A 15,278-nucleotide genomic window follows, 5' to 3' on the forward strand; every position below is an offset into this window, starting at 1 on the left:
GAATAAATGAGTAATTGGATTGAATTAATAAGACTATGAGTAAACATTGAAGTACGAAAACTAAGTTGACAAATCATGTTGAATTCGAAAGAAAAAAAATGGTAGGGGAACGGTTTGCCACTTCATCTCATAGCTCCTATTTCCATCCCATCAAAAACAAAGCAATGGAAAGGAATTTGATTTGTATATTATTTTTGTGATTTTTTTCAGCAGTGAGCACGCATGGTGACAAAAAGAATCGACGAATTTGGTGCCGTATTTCTTTGTTTAGCGATGAGATGGATATAGGGGAAGGGGGGGCAATATGCCCTAGCTAAGCAAACACTGCTCTATTGTCTTATTTGTAACGCTATTCATGGGTATTTTTTACATTATGCAACAGTTAAACAAGATAGCTAATTGATGCGATTCAAAAATTGTCAAAATTCTCAATCATATTGAAAATATTCACATTTCAAAATGAGGCAAAACGCCTTTTAGCTGGCAGCTCCTAGGGAACAAAGTACCACGCGTCGGCGAATCAGCATTCTGGTATGGATAGTCCGTGGAGACGCAAGTACTTTGTAGGTTATTGCCAGTAGGGCGTTTTGCCTCGCCAAAATGTTAGATGTTTCTTCAAAATGTGGAAATTTTCGGTTTTTCCGACCTTCCCATGCACTATTTTGAAACTTTTTTCGCCTATCCTACATAATTTTAGATCTAGTTCTGTTACGGACATCTTAATAACGGTAAATATGAAGCAAACCACAAAAGGCGTTTTGCATCGGGGGGGCGTTTTGGGGCCTCTTCCCCTATGTACAGTGAGATGGAGATTGGAACAGTTCCCCTATGTAATAATTAAGGTGCATCATCTAAAAGAATAAAACAAAACAAGTTTAATTTAATTTCAGGCACGATACGAGCCAGCCTTGGGCTGAAAGTCTCGCTAAAAAAGACATTAAAAAAATTTCAGGTTTGATCTTTCAGTTTAATGTTCTATTCATCCCGTGGATTCGCATAAGTGTATCTGCTTATGGAACCACCCCACCCATTTTTGGCCCTTCAATAAACAATAATATAATCATGATCAAATCGTTTGCCAGATATGGTCAGTACTATCGGCAGGTGCCTTGCTACAATCGAATTTAATTTGTTTTGTTTTATTCTATTACTTGATGATGATGATGATACTCATCATCATCAAGTAATAGAATAAAACAAAACAAATTAAATTCAATTTCAGGTTCGATCTTTCAGTTTAATGTTCTTTCCAGACAGTATCAACAATTCAAAAACCATCATGACCAGGTCGGTGGATTTCAGATATGATTGTCCTGGAGGCCATTAGCAAGGAGTGGTCGAACGGTACGCTTCCCTCCGAGTGGAAAGCCAGCTTCGTCGTCCCCATCCCGAAGCACCAAGGTCCGGCAAACGAAGCCGGAAGCTACCGCCCCATCGCGCTTACCAACGTCGGGTCCAAAATAATGGAGCGGATGGTCAACCGGAGACTGACGCAACATCTGGAAGCCACTGGCCGGCTGGACGACCGGCAGCACGCTTTCCGGTCCGGGCGTGGCACAAGTACCCATCTCGCTTCCCTGAGCCAGATACTGGAGGACGCCAGGATACAGGGTAAGCATACCGAGCTAGCTTCACTGGACATATCATCAGTATACAGCCGGGCTTGGACCCCCGGTGTGCTGAAAAAGCTGGCCCTCTGGGGTGTCACCGGCAACCTCCTCCACTTCGTTAAAAACTATTTACTGGATCGTTCCTTCCGAGTTTTACTCGGGAACCAGTCTTCAAAGACCGTGAAGGAGGAAACCGGTGTACCCCAAGGTTCCGTTATAGCCGTCACCCTGTTCCTGGTGGCAATGGAGGATGTTTTTGCCAACCTGCCGAAGGATATCTTCATTCTGGTCTACGCCGACGACATCCTCGCAGTAGGAAAGCACGTCAAGGCAATCAGGAGGAAACTCCAGGCGGCCGTCAGCTGCGTGTCCAGGTGGTGCCAATCCGCTGGCTTCACAATGTCGGCCACCAAGTGCGTGCGCACGCACATCTGCGGTTCCGGCCACCGACTCAAGAATATCAACCTCAACGGCTCCCCCATCCCGACGAAGAACGCCATCAAGATCCTGGGTGTTACGGTGGACCGCCGCCTCACCTTCGGTGAACACTGTAAGAAGACCCGGGAAGCGTGCAAAGCCAGGAGCGAGCAGTGCGGCTTCAGGTGGCGAACGCCATCGTTACCAGCCGCCTGTTGTACGGCATCGAAGCCACATCGCTCAACTCGGACCAAGTCATACTATCTCTGGCCCTGATATACAACCGTGCGGTCAGAACCGTTTCGGGCCTGCTCCCATCCACACCAGCGGACATCGCGTGTGCCGAAGCCGGAGTGCTTCCGTTCCGGTACAAATTCGCCGCCGCACTAGGAACAGTCGGATATCTGGAAAAAACCAAGGCTTCCAGCAGCACCTGCAACCTCCTCAGTAGGGCCGACGATCTATTTCATCGCACCACCCAACAACCACTCCCCAAAGTCGCCGGACTGCATCGCCTCGGTCCTAGGGACTGGGCTGCCAGGCCCCCGAAAATCGACACCTTCCTAAAGGCCCAGCTGCGTAGGGCCCCCAATCGGCAGCTGGCTCAAGGCCTCTTCAACCAACGCATCAACGACAAGTACCGAACGCACATCATTAGGTTCACTGACGGTTCCAGAGCCGCCGGAAAAGTGGGAATTGGAGTCGATTCCAGCGACGGCTCATCCCAATCCCACAGGCTGCCCAACACATGCTCCGTTTTCTCGGCGGAGGCGGCCGCAATTTTCCAAGCTGTTTCCCAGCCGTGCAGCGAACCATTACTAATCGTAACTGACTCGGCAAGTGTGCTTTCCGCCTTGCCCTCCGCTTCGAACCGACTCCCCTTCATCCAAGCGATCCAGGAGATCATCAGCAGCAATACCCTGGAACTGATCTGCCGAACCGCCGATAGAGATATGATTGTATTTCCTTCATCTCAGTAATCTCCATAAATATATCGTTATTTCACATGCAGCTAACGCAAACGAGCATACATACAACTTTAATCTAATTTCTAACAATTTTTGAAGGAGTTTAAGATCTCAACTGACGAGTTGTCGGCCAATATCAAATCAGCATGATGGCTTATCAACAATGACTAGTACTGAGATCTCAAGCACATGATTGCCGAGTTCTTTGAACTCTCTTCATCCAAACCGAACTGAACGATAAATTTTATGTATACCACAGATCAGAGCTTCGGTCTGTTGTTTGATCAGTTCACCTAGTCGACACGCAACAAATTCCCGTAATTGTTCTAGCTAAATGCCGGCGCACAATGTATCCGATCCGGATTGCGTTTTTTCGAGTTTCGAGTTTTCGCTTTGTGCTAAATATGGTCCGGATTGTACTAAATCGCTGACCACAATCAAAACCGCTGAGCAACACACAATTGATCCGGATCATTTACATAAAATTGGATATGATAATTTCCTAGATTTATTTAGACATGGGATTTTGAGTCTTCCAAATTATTCATAAAGTGAGTTTTTGGGCATTAACGGTTCAATAAAAATCCTCATTGATTCGATTCGAGTCGAATCAAGTACGAGACACTGAAGACGGCCTTACTGTTGAGGTCGAAATACGTATCTGTCAAGATACAATTAAGTGGTGGAATTCAATGGGATTGTACAAACTCCTCCAGGAAATCCTCCGAAAGATTCTACAGAAATTCCTTCCTTTACAGTTTCCCAAGAAAGTTCCTTACAATTTCTCATGGAAACTCTTTACAATTCTCCATTGAAATTCTTCGCAAATTCCTATGGAAATTCCGTACAATTTCCCATAAAAGTTTCTTCCAATTTCCCATGAAAGTTTCTTAGAGTTTTCCGTAGAAATTCCGAAAAAATTTCCGTTCCAATTCCGTAGTGTGCCGAGGAAAATTAATAAAGTTTTTTTAAGAAAATCCTTAAATGTCTTTGCCTATGTACATCAATGACCAGATTGGATTGACTTATTTCCAGGGAACACTTTGCTGAAATTTCTCACTTATTGTCGCTAGGCAGTTTCATTTGGCCTTCGCTAATGGCATCCGTTTTTGAGGCGCGAGTGGTATTTAGAAGAATGTTGTTATTATAATGCATATAGGGCTAATTTCTCGACCTTCGCTCAACTCATAAGCGGTGTTTACCAACACGCTTAAGGGCATAGTTGGAAGAGTACCACAATGGCAGTCAATATGGCACCGGACCTTCCACGGGTCAATACCACACCTCCCGGACTCCTCTCCCACCAACATTCGAATGCATCGAACAGCAGCGAACAAAAGTTTGATATTCAAATTACTAACCTGCTCACAGCATATTAATTTACTTCCCATGATAATGAACATGTTTCTTCAAAGAGTCCTATGCATTTCGGCACGAGTTTTAGCATAAATCAGCAGTTTCATGCCAATTTAATAGCCGTTCGCGATTTGGTGGGCTTATCACTGCACTTCACTTCTTCTCAAGTTTTTACTCACTTTTCCGCACATGAGCAGCCCGAAATGTTGATGGAATGCAAATTAAACATCACTTTTTGAAATCAGTCACTTGTTTGAAGCGAAAACATAATAAAAACTGCTATTTTTGACCGAAAAAAAAACACTAAAAACGGATCGCGGAGCAATGTAAACACCGGGACGGACAGCGGCGAACTAATATTTAGGGTGGCTCAAAAATTATTTTGCTCCGCCACGATCAGTCGATTATGTTTCATATTCTGGATGGTTTGGGCTGGTTTGAATAGGGGCTTACAGTACACAGGACTCCACAGACAATGCATATTGGATTGTCGTTTCGTTAGTTGGGATTCGATTCTAATCGAGGTTGCGAATCCTTTAGCATGATAATTAGGCTTCTCAGAAAGCATCAGTGAAACATGTAATTCAACAAAATAGCCAGAATTTGTCTGTGATATCTATCGCACCAGGAGCAGATACAAACAGTGTGACAGGGGAGTGAGCGGGGTATAAAATGCTGTTTTCGCGTTACGTAATCAATGGATCTTTCCCAAGGTGCGGTTTTCATTCAGCTATGTGGGTTCTCTTTTCGCCAGTGTTTGGAGGAGAGGCACTGTAGCCAGTGTAATGAAAGGTTTAGTTTCTCATACTAGCTTTCATACAAACTTTAACCGGCTTGTGCTCAATCAGTTTTTGTTCAAATCGGCTTTTGGAGGACACTCGAAGCATGCTTCCCTTGTCTGGTGGCCTAAAACTAATGAGGCTGCTGCAAGGGCTAAGCTCAACAAAATCCAACGCACCGCTTGCATAGCCATCACTGGTGCAGTTCGTAGTACACCCACTTTGGCCCTAGACGCAATGCTTCACCTGCCCCGGTTAGATCAATTCATAAAGCTGGAAGCGGAAAAAAAGTGCTCTAAGGTTAAAGAGAACAAAAACACTGCTGTCGGGAGACCTTACGGGTCACCTCAGCATATTAAATGAATTTGCCATAAATCCCGCAATAGGAATTTGTAGTGACTGGATGGAAACGGTAGTCAATTATGACTTACCTTACGATGTGTTCATTCCTTCCCGCCAGGAGTGGGAAGGAGGTGGACCCAGCGTTCCAACAGGCTCTATAAATTTCTTCACAGATGGTTCGAAAATGAATAATCTGACAGGATCCGGAATCTATGGCCCCACAACAAAAATTTCTGTCCACTTAGGACAGTGGCCCACAGTATTTCAGGCGGAAATATATGCAATATTAGAATGCGTGTTATTATGCCTGAGGAGAAAGTATAGATTTGCAAAATATGTATTTTCTTTGACAGCCGAGCGGCACTTATGTCGCTTAATAACTACACTTGTAACTCAAAGCTAGTGTGGGAATGCATTCTGGCTTTGAAAACTTATCCATACGCAATCGAGTCTACCTATATTGGATCCCAGGACATACGGGTCTAGAGGAAACGAGATTGCTGATGAGCTAGCCAGGAATGGATCTAATGAAAGGTTCATTGGCCCTGAGCCCTTCTGCGGGATCTCAGACTGCTCTGTAAAAATGGAACTGAACAAATATATGGTCAGTCAAATCACATCAAACTGGAATGCACTTCCCCATACGAGCCAATCCAAAAGGCTCGTAACGATTAACCCCAAGAAAACCCAACAACTATTAGGTCTCAACAAAAGGGATCTCAACATCTACACCGGTCTAATAACTGGACACTGCCCCTGCAGATACCATCTACAAAAAATCGGAGCAATCCAAACCTCAAATTGCCGCTTCTGTGACGAGGAGAGAGAAACATCAGAACACATCCTCTGCTATTGCAGTGCACTCACCCAACGTAGGTTCAAAGTTCTCAGCAAGCCCTTTTTAGGGCCTGCTGACATATGGATCTTATCCCCAAGGACGTGGTTGGCTTCATAAAGCTAGTCTCGCCAGAATGGGGGAGTCACATACTGTAACTCAGGATCTCTATTCATCAATAATAGATGGTCTTGAGTTCAGTCGATACCAAGGTATCTCAGTGACAAACATGTTACTGAGATAACTTGCGTATTTCACAGCAAAAGGGTATATCACAATAGTCCTAAAATCTGGACGCAGTGATCTTCACCCGACAAACGAGGAAAAAAAAAGGATGGGACGGAATCGATTGAGCGTGGTGGAGCTGGGTCGTTTTTTGAACCACCCTACTAATATTCTTTGTTTTTTTTTATAAATACGACACCAATACTACTACAGAATATGACAGTTTTTGTATCGAATGACAACGGCCAATGATGCATAAACTTCGCAGCCTCCAGCGGAATGGTAGTCCGAAGCACCTTCTTTCCCCGCAAAAATATCCACAAGGCCACATGGAGATCACCTAACCAAGAAACAGAAAACCAAATCGACCACGTTCTAATCGACGGTAAATTCTTCTCCGACATCACGAACGTCCGCACTTACCGCAGTGCGAATATTGAATCCGACCACTACCTCGTTGCAGTATGCCTGCGCTCAAAACTCTCAACGGTGTACAACACGCGTCGAAGTCGGACGCCGCGGCTTAACATTGGGCGGCTACAAGACGGTAGACTAGCCCAAGAATACGCGCAGCAGCTGGAAGTGGCACTCCCAACGGAAGAGCAGCTAGGCGCAGCGTCTTTTGAAGATGGCTGGAGAGATATTCGATCCGCCATTCGTAGCACCGCAACCGCTGCACTTGGCACGGTGCCCCCGGATCAGAGAAACGACTGGTATGACGGCGAATGTGAGCAGTTAGTGGAAGAGAAGAATGCAGCATGGGCGAGATTGCTGCAACACCGCACGAGGGCGAACGAGGCACGATATAAATGGGCGCGGAACAGACAAAACTCGATTTTCGGAGGAAAAAGCGCCAGCAGGAAGATCGAGACCGTGAAGAGACGGAGCAACTGTATCGCGCTAATAACACACGAAAGTTCTATGAGAAGTTAAACCGTTCACGTAAGGGCCACGTGCCACAGCCTGATATGTGTAAGGACATAAACGGGAACCTTCTTATGAATGAGCGTGAGGTGATCCAAAGGTGGCGGCAGCACTACGAAGAACACCTGAATGGCGATGTGGCAGACGAAGATGGCGGTATGGTGATGGACCTGGGAGAACGCGCGCAGGACATAATTCTACCGGCTCCGGATCTCCAGGAAATCCAGGAGGAGATTGGCCGGCTGAAGAACAACAAAGCCCCTGGGGTTGACCAACTACCAGGAGAGCTATTTAAACACGGTGGTGAGGCACTGTCTAGAGCGTTGCACTGGGTCATTACCAAGATTTGGGAGGAGGAAGTTTTGTCGCAGGAGTGGATGGAAGGTGTCGTGTGTCCCATCTACAAAAAGGGCGATAAGCTGGATTGTAGCAACTACCGCGCAATCACATTGCTGAACGCCGCCTACAAGGTACTCTCCCAAATTTTATGCCGTCGACTAGCACCAACTGCAAGGGAGTTCGTGAGGCAGTACCAGGCGGGTTTTATGGGCGAACGCTCCACCACGGACCAGGTGTTCGCCATTCGCCAAGTACTGCAGAAATGCCGCGAATACAACGTGCCCACACATTATCTATTCAAAGACTTCAAAGCCGCATATGATACAATCGATCTGGACCAGCTATGGCAGCTAATGCACGAACACGGATTTCCGGATAAACTGACACGGTTGATCAATGCGACGATAGATCGGGTGATGTGTGTATTTCGAGTTTCAGGGGCATTCTCGAGTCCCTTCGAAACCCCCAGAGGGTTACGGCAAGGTGATGGTCTTTCGTGTCTGCTATTCAACATCGCTTTCAAGGGGTAATACGAAGAGCAGGGATTAACACGAGTGGCACAATTTTCAATAAGTACGTCCAGCTATTTGGCTTCGCCGACGACATAGATATTATGGCACGAAACTTTGAGAAGATGGAGGAAGCCTACATCAGACTGAAGAGGGAAGCTAAGCGGATCGGACTGGTCATCAACACGTCGAAGACGAAGTACATGATAGGAATAGGTTCAAGAGAAGACAATGCGAGCCACCCACCGCGAGTTTGCATCGGTGGTGACGAAATCGAGTGGCTGGAAATCGTACGTACTTTGGACTCCGCAAGACGCTTCGATCGAATAGAGTTCGCCGCCGTACCAAACTGACAATCTACAAAACGCTCATTAGACCGGTGCGGTAGTCCTCTACGGACACGAGACCTGGACGATGCTCGTGGAGGACCAACGCGCACTTGGAGTTTTCGAAAAGAAAGTGCTGCGTACGATCTATGGTGGGGTGCAGATGGCGGACGGTACGTGGAGGAGGCGAATGAACCACGAGTTGCATGAGCTGCTGGGAGAACCATCCATCGTTCACACCGCGAAAATCGGACGACTGCGGTGGGCCGGGCCAGAATGTCGGACAGTAACCCAGTGAAAATGGTTCTCGACAACGATCCGACGGGCACAAGAAGGCGAGGTGCGCAGCGGGCAAGGTGGATCGATCAGGTGGAAGTTGACTTGCGGACCCTCCGTAGACTGTGTGGTTGGCGACGTGTAGCTATGGACCGAGCCGAATGGAGAAGACTTTTATGTGCAGCACAGGCCACTTCGGCTTTAGTCTGAATAAAAAAAAAACTATTTTCGATAGGGTGAAGCTCCAAAAAGCTGGGAGGGTCCTTGTCCCTTGACCGTGTTATTAACAGCATACCAATCCGTCACATTTTTTTCCATATTGGCAAGATGTCAATTCCGGCCAATATAGAACAGAATAATGGTGTAGCTTCAGGAAAGGCCGCATTTTTTTTTCTTTTTATAAATGACCTGGTTAACGGTTCTGATCTCTTCTAGCCAGCGGTATATGTAGGTCGGCTGTCAAACCTGCTATATCTTCGACTGTTTGATTATTTAGTTTATCGTCACGTTTTGAATTCATATTTTCTTGTAAATCGACAGTGCGACTACTTCTTCAATTCGATGCTTGGTTTCAAATGCTAGTCCCATATTTGTGTATAACATTTCAGACTGCCATTTTTTTTATAGTCGCTGCGGTTTCCGGTTTACGATTTCACTTCGATGAAGCCTTCTTAAATGTCAACAAACTTTCCTCAAACTGTTTTATTACGTTGATAACAGTTGATTTGGTCACATTCAACAGTTGTGCTAACATATCATTCAAATAGTTTGTATGTCATTTTGATATGTTGCTTCTTTTGTTTAAACATTCAATTAAAGACTCATTCGATTCTGGGAATTCTAGCTTCAATATTCAAAACGACACATCTAGCTTTGTTAATAATGATTCAAACGGTACGTCGTTTTGTAAATTTGTCCTTGAATTTTTGTTTTGATCGACTTCGGAGTTCAGAACGCATCAATCGATATTCAAAGACATTTGGACAAAAAAACAATCGATGCGACATTTATTTTCAGTCAGTTCAGATTTTCTATTTCAGCCTCTGCTGGAGTTTACGGTTGCGCAGCACCGTCGTCGTTTTTCTCTAGAACAGAGTAGATTTTCTAAAGAAAGTGTCGGCTAAATTCAGCGGCACTGAATACCTCACTTCTTCGCTCCAGGTTGGATCTGGCGGAACGAACAAACCATCAAGCATAGTTACTCTGACCATGAAACTCATCCTAAAATATTTCTGAACCGGACTGGGAGGCCAACTTCAACATGATCTACTTTGCCCTTGCGCGTTTTACCGCTGAGATACGGAAGGCCCTGCATGAAATTGCGATTTCCTGAAATCATGGGTGGGTCTTATGCAGAATTGTAGTTAAATCCTATATTTTTGAATGAATGTGAGAATAAGGAATTATTTTAATACAAACTAAAGTTATTTTAAGAGCAAGTCATTATCTTGTGCAATCCACAAACGTTTATAATTAATCAACCGCTCTTTTTCCGTTTCTTGATTATACCTAAGTCATTTCCTAAGTGAACTGGCAAAGCACCAGGGCACCGGAAGCAACAAAAATGAATATTGTGTTGACAGCTCTTTTTATTCCCATTCATTATTAATGGCTCCCCTCCGTGAGAATCTAGCCTTCCTTAGAGTCAGCTTCCGAATGCGGACGTGGACTCCTTTATGATTCAAACGAAACGCAGGAAGTCCCGCCGCCTTCATTGTCCGCTTTTCCTCTGTTGTGAATAGACACTGTAGGCATCAACTGGCTGCACTGCGATCGTAGAAAAAGCGCTCACTTGCCTCTCATTTAATACACCAACGACGCCGACCGTCATCGTAACAGCTGGGTGGGAGCTTGGGCTGCTGTTGACTCCAAGCGGAAGTGCGGTAGAGAACTGGTACTGCCCTAGATTCGATGTATGCATAAATGCGAATCCTTTCGCCCACTACTCCTCTGCCTTGCAGCAAGGGAACCGAACGTGAAAGATCGTAAGCTTTCATATTTATATTTCCATACAATCGCAAAAAGCGCGCGAATCTCCCATCCATTCTGTTCTAGCATTATTGTCCGGAGGGAGTTCCGCTGGCGTCGGTCGTTATGCGCAAAAATAATTGCACGATGCTCCCCGGGCCGTGGCCCGGTTCCGGTTCAAGCGCGTCATCAGCAGGAGGTAAATATTACAACCCCGGCCCGGGCACCTACATCAAATGTGGGTGACATCCCGAATTCTGTGCAGTCCACCCGGTTCGGTAATTGCGCGCACTGATGTAGGTAGTACCAATGAGATGCCGTCAAATGGAGTAATTTATTTTATTAATTTTCATCTTTCATTATAATTTGTACTATATCACTACTTCGTTTCGAATTTTTACGACAACATTAAATCAACTTGGATTCAATATATTCAAAGAACGAAACTGTGGCAAAACTTATGTTACACCATTCGACGGTATCCACATATTCATTCCATGTCATAACTCAGAGAAATATGATAGAAAACATTTACTTTTTGACCCGAACTTTGATCCTCATACAGGCGGAATAACTCACCCATGAGCTTCGCAATTCTGTTATCATATCTGTAAATAACGAAAATATTGCACGATGTGCGCACGTGGCCTTACTGACTATCACCTCACCCACACGCACCGTAGATTCGTTATCCTGCGTACGTGACCATGTCACCGATTTGGAGCACTCATAGCTCATCAAGGTTGCTCCGTTCAAGGGAAAATGAGGAACAAGCCCCGCGCTGGTACGGTTGCGTTTGCGTAGGACCATGGAACGTGTTCCATCGTATATCATCTACGGACGGGATGTCGCTCACTATGTGCCACTAACGGAATCTGCAATAAGTAAGTACTTGCCGTAAGGGCGAAAGGAATTCTGTCGGTATTCTGAGGGATCACGTTTCCACACGTGATGATTGAGGGCCAAATTGGGCATTATGTTGATTGGTTCGATGGCACGGCAGTGTAAACACATGACGACGCTCTGTCCAACGGAATCGTGATGTGTACCAGATTTATTGCTGTTGTGTGCGAATCAACGACTTCGGATTGATTGACAAATGTTTTACCTGGTGTAAGTACAAACACAGGATGAAACGAAGGACGTGAGTATGACAGCCGTTTAGCATGAGGAATGTTTCACAATAGCTGTTGGTTTTATGCTAGAGTTGAATTCCAAACAATTGAACAGTTGATAGATATTGATGCTATGTGAAGTAGGATTTCAAGCTGTTTTGGTCAAAACTAAACACACAAATTCAGGAAGTACATTTCGAAGGCGAGATTATCTTCATTTCTCTTACCCCTTTCTTCTTTATTTCAAATTAATACGTTCTTTCTTCTTCTGCTTTTAGACATATTTTTCCTTTAGAAGTTTTTTGTTTTAATGTATTTTCTGCTAAAGGAATACATATAAACAAACCTAGCGAAAACACATTAACCAAACTACTTCAATCAACTGCCCCTTGAGGATGAAAAAACACTCATTAGGGTACTCTGAAAATCATTCAATTCAGGCCATTATTACAATCATCCTTCTTTTGTTGCTCTTCCAAGGGAATTCGGGTCAATTTGCTTCTGAGGACAATTTTCCCACCATTTGACCTCTGTACCGGCATCGCGACAAGATCCAAAATTTATTAAACAATCAAATAAAACGACCCATCCATCTTCCCGGCATTGAGTATTTCTTCTCCGATCCATCGGGTCCAAATTAGGAAAATCTTATTCCTCCGCGATGAAAGCGGCAGCAGCAGCAGTTTCCCGCAGTAATAACGACAATAAAACAACGCCATCAATAAACGAAATGAATCCATTTTGGGGGGATTCGCATCGGTCGGGGACCGCCAAACGAGGGCACGACGATTGGGAGTGAGCGAAATCATTTCCAATCTGGAGCTCGGGCCCGCCCAACCAACAATCCTCTGGCGGCGGGCCACAATCATCCGTCTTTTGTGTCGCGTCAGTGGTTTCGCGAGAACTTTTTCTGTCTCTCGTGGCAAAAAGCTTTCATCTCTCGTTTCATTTGGGCGACAGCCGACAGCAACGGGGAACAGACGATTACAATGATGACGACGACGACGATGACGACGGATGGTGGCAGGCAATAACAATAAAATAACACATCCTTCATTTCACTTCAATCTCGTTTTTTGGCAAGCTTTTTTGCGAATGGCGAATGACAAAATTTAAAGACGTGGAAAAGTCGAAACGTACGTGCGTCACTAGGGATTTCTTACTGTTTTAGGTTGTGGAACTACAAAATTGTCTCCATATCGAATCTGACAGTGACTTCAACGTGTGCAGAGACTGTTTGTGAAGGACATGAATGGATAAATGGAACAAGAAGATGGATTAGTAAAGCTCCCGGGTGGGGTGGGTAGGTATTTGGGTATTTGGCTAAAACCGCATTATTTTTTCCCATTTACATTAACTTTATGCTAAATTGTCAAAAGTTTTCGGCTCCTGCATATAAAAAGACCATCCACATCGAATGTACAGATTACTTTTTGCGGCTTGTATCCGGAGGTAACAATCAAAGGCAAACTTTCTAAATTATTTTACATAAAAGGATGCCCGTTAGCTATTTGACAGGAAGTTATCAAATCGATGTAAGGTCGAGTGTTCATGAAATGGACATGCTAACATGCAAATGTACGATGAAGTTGATTGAACGATTATTAGGGTCTGTCTTATTTCCCGAATAGAACTTGAAAGTGACAGTTCAACAATTATCGAAAATCCCTGCACGCAGAGCAAGATTATTTATGACAGAATATCAAATATGTATTATTAGTCTAACTGGATAGCAGCAGCCATTCTTATGACCGTATGATCATTTGAAATTGTTATACTGTCACTTATAAGTTTAATTCGGAAAAAGAGAAATCCTTAGTGCAAAAATTTTAATACATTTGATTGACAGAAGCATGATTCTACAGATCCTGTTTAAATTGTCAAATTCTAAATAATGCCAGCTAACCATTTCAGCATTTTCGGATCATAACATTTTACAGGTCTCATCACCTAATGCTGTTTTGATCTTTTCAATTAAGCCGGTCAATTCCAGGCTTGCTAGTATTTACCACTGGATATCGTGACTGTCCGTTTAACAAGTGCCTATAGACATGTTGCCACTGTTGCATTGGTCAACAGATCTCTGGAGTAGTCACTCTTTTCCTGAACATAGTTAGTCGTCTTGGAGAACATGGTCGGCTTAGCAAACTTTCAGATTGATTGGCCTAAAATAGGTTCTCGTTGCGAAGAGGCACTCACTGGGTCTCTCCATTTTTTTAGTTTTGTCTAGTCACATTCTATCACAAAATCGTCTTGGAAGTGAATATATAGCCTTTTCGTTACACCTTGGTGTACGAGAAAAGCCAAAAACATTCTCATGATGTATTCCGAAATGTGCTCCTGTCAAAAGAAACGATAGTTATTTTTATGTCACGATTTCATGTTCTTGAATATTAACCCTTATATGGTACACGTCTGACGGAAGGGGTGAAAATTAACTTAAAAATTTAATCTCTCTGGCGTTTCCGAACCGATTTGTATATTTTTTTCTCAAAAGAATCGGATAGGTTTCATTATGACAAGTGACTCAAAATTAGGATTGGCCACTTGGTCCCGGAGATATTCCGGATTGTACGGGGGTTGTTTTCTTACTGGTGGGTATTGCCGACTGAATCTTTAGTCTATGCTGTTAAAATTGCCTAATACCGTGATTGGTCAACTCGGGGATGTATATTGGACATGTTCTGCCCGTAATGGAACTTTTTCTAACCAGTCTAGGGATTATTCGCCCTTCCGAAACCGGCTATAAGGGATCTATATCCCGTGATGGCCAAATTGGAAAGGAAATTCCAAATATGACTTGCGACACATCATATGTCATAATTTTGCGATCTGGAGTTCGAAAGTGACCTACGGGAATTGACATGTCCTAACCTGGCCACGTTGACATTGTCCTAGGGCATCATGAATCCGGTCCTGGTAGATCACTTTTGCGAACATTACAAATACGGCTTGCGGCACACAATTCTAATTTTGAGTCACTTATCATAATCTAGAAACCTATCCGATTCTTCTGAAAAAAAAAATACAAATCGGTTCAGAAACGCCAGAGATATTCTATTTTTAAATTAATTTTAAGTTAAGGTGCACGTTTGTTTCGGTTAATAATTCCGCAAATATTTCTTCACAAATTTATTCAAATGAAAACATAGTTCCAAGTTCCCTTTTACTCCATTCCACGGCAGACTACTGACTGATACAGGTATATATTGTACCGCTCATAAAAAAAATCTACTCCACCGCTTATTTTAAGTCGCAACAAAAAATAAGCGCCAGATAGTCGCCTTAG

At 44.0% G+C, this 15,278-nt stretch overlaps 1 protein-coding gene across 17 annotated transcripts in view; it reads right to left on the bottom strand.

Moving 5' to 3' along the window:
- Positions 1–15,278, bottom strand: part of LOC134208729 (uncharacterized) — a 580,250-nt gene that overhangs the window by 38,245 nt on the left and 526,727 nt on the right. The window lies entirely within an intron of this gene.

This window comes from Armigeres subalbatus, chromosome 2 (assembly GCF_024139115.2).
Source record: "Armigeres subalbatus isolate Guangzhou_Male chromosome 2, GZ_Asu_2, whole genome shotgun sequence".
Classification (NCBI taxonomy): Eukaryota; Metazoa; Arthropoda; class Insecta; order Diptera; family Culicidae; genus Armigeres; species Armigeres subalbatus.